This window comes from Penaeus vannamei, chromosome 26 (genome assembly GCF_042767895.1).
Source record: "Penaeus vannamei isolate JL-2024 chromosome 26, ASM4276789v1, whole genome shotgun sequence".
Taxonomy (NCBI): Eukaryota; Metazoa; Arthropoda; class Malacostraca; order Decapoda; family Penaeidae; genus Penaeus; species Penaeus vannamei.
The window spans coordinates 22,627,550-22,630,049 of NC_091574.1; the positions used below are offsets into that span (position 1 = coordinate 22,627,550).

Here is a 2,500-nt window from a genome sequence, read left to right on the forward strand (position 1 = left end):
CTCCACTTCAGCACGGCAAGTAAAATGCATAGATATGTGTAAGGATATATATATATATATATATATATATATATATATATATATATATATATATATATATATATACATATATACATATATATAAATATATATGTATACATACATACATACATATATATATATATATATATATATATATATATATATATATATATATATATATATATATATATATACATATACACATAAATATATATACAGGATGTCACTGTGGACGCATGAACGAGCACGGGCACGAGGATCTGCAACTGTTCGTACAAGACTCGACAGGCTATATCGAACAAGAGTCTTCACAAGCTATCGTACTGGGAGCTAGTCACCAAACAAGCTAATGTTAATTTAGCCAAAGAGGAACAAGCGAACACGTACAAATTTTAAGATTACTTCTAATTACAGATTTTATTTAAGGTGAAGATGGTGCGCTAAATAAAGGGGGGCTTTATTTGTTAAGGTTTATTTATGTACATCAGGGCTTCCAAAGAAAGGTGATTTCTCGCATCTGCCAACTCTCCCTCGGTACCTTCGTCGCACTTCACTCCCCACCCCCGCACTTCTCTCGGCACTTCACAACTCATCCCGCCTTCGCAACGCACTCCACACACACACACACACACACACAAGCACACACACACACTCGCACACTCACACACACATACACATACACGCTCACACACTCACACACACATACACATACACGCTCGCACACTCACACACATACACGCTCATACACTTACACAAACACTGTTATTCAAGCGTCCAGGGGCCCCCAGCGAGCTCGAAACACCCAGGGGCCTCTCAGAATCGCCTTTCCACCCGCTCGCTCTCCGGTCAAATCGCCATCCCCCCCCCTCCCATTCCCACCCCACCCCCACCCCGGTTTTCAAAGCCATTCGTCCGGATTCCCACTCCGTTCTTCCCTCGACGCCCTCCCTCCCGCGGCTATAACTTCCGCCTAATATTCGTCCGCGTAAAAGGCTCTCGCGCCAGACATCGGGACGAGCGATTCATCCCGTAAACAACCCGAGGGCGCCCGCCCCCCCCCCCCGGGTAATGGATCGGCCGCGACACGGGTGATGGCCTAATTAACTCGGGTGATTTTAAATGTCAGCCTCATAATGGACGCACTCGAATGAGGTGTCGCGCGGGAACGCACCGATTGGCGCTGATGACGGAGGGGATCGGGAGCGAATTAGCGCCGTCGGAGTCAGCGGGGAATTTGGCGCGCGCGGGTCGAGGCGGCCGCGCGAGGGGGATAAGGCGTAGCGGATTTCGTTATCGCGAAATTGGCCGGTTTATACGTTACGTTATTCCGGCACACGAGACCCAAGGACAGAGAGGAAACACAGCCAGACAAAAAAAAAAAAGAAAGAAAGAAAAAAAAAATCCTACCCATTTTGAATCCAAAAAGAGACAACACGAACATTATTAAGCTTTAACGCTACACTGACATCCTCCCATCACACTCTTCTAGGGAAGCCTTTCTTCTTTGGGGGGGGGGGGGAGGTTACAAAATAACATCTCATGAATGATGTACCTTTGTAATGGCGGCTGGACGGCATAGCTCCATCCACACACGTGATAAATAATGGACTTTGCGTCACATGAACTATTCACGTGGTTTTCTCTCAAGCTAGCGCCCCCGTTCGGAAATTATCGGAAGTTGGTGATGTTGTGTATGATGAATTTTTATATATTTTTTTATCATAATTATTGTTTTTAGAGTCGCAAATGTATTTTTTAAAACATTTTCGTGATAGGTATATCTGGGTGTTCGTCTGACTGGGCTGAAAGAAGGGAAAGAGTAAAAAAAAAAAAATAAAAAATGAGGTGGTTATGTTCTGTGATGGATTTTTTCCGTCGAAAATATATTTCTTTTTTCTTTTTATTCCCAATTCGTAATGATTATGCCCTGAATGTTCGTCTGACTGGATTCAAAATAGTAAAAGAAAGTAAAAAAGAAAAAAAAAACGCGTACAAACATATGCACAATCACACAGATCAAAATGCATACGTAAGTAAGTTCAGATATTCAGCTTCTTTCTCGCTCTCTCTGTCTGTTTGTCTGTTAAACTCTCTTTCTTTCTCTCCTTCTCCCCCCTCCCCCCGCCCCTTTCTCTCTCTCTCTCTCTCTCTCTCTCTCTCTCTTGCTCTCTGCCAATTTATCTTTTTCTTCATCGGTCTCTCTCTCTCTCTATCCATCAATTTCTCTTTCTTTTTGTATGTCTATATGTTTCTCTCTCTCCCTGCCTCCTCCTTTCTCTTTCGCTCTCTCTCTCTCTCTCTCTCTTTTGCTCTCTGCCAATTTATCTATTTGCTCATCGGTCTCTCTCTCTCTCTCTATCTATCCATTTCTCTTTCTTTCTGTATGCTAATACTATCTCTTCCTCTCATTCTCTCCCTCCTTTCCTCTCTTTCCCTCTCTCTCTCTCTCTCTCTCTCTCTCTTCCTCTTTCTCTGTTTC

At 43.4% G+C, this 2,500-nt stretch overlaps 1 protein-coding gene across 1 annotated transcript in view; it reads right to left on the reverse strand.

The window, feature by feature from the left end:
- The window catches only part of LOC113819090 (cell adhesion molecule Dscam2), a 61,655-nt gene that overhangs the window by 36,277 nt on the left and 22,878 nt on the right, over positions 1 to 2,500 (reverse strand). The gene's annotated exons all lie outside the window — the stretch shown is intronic.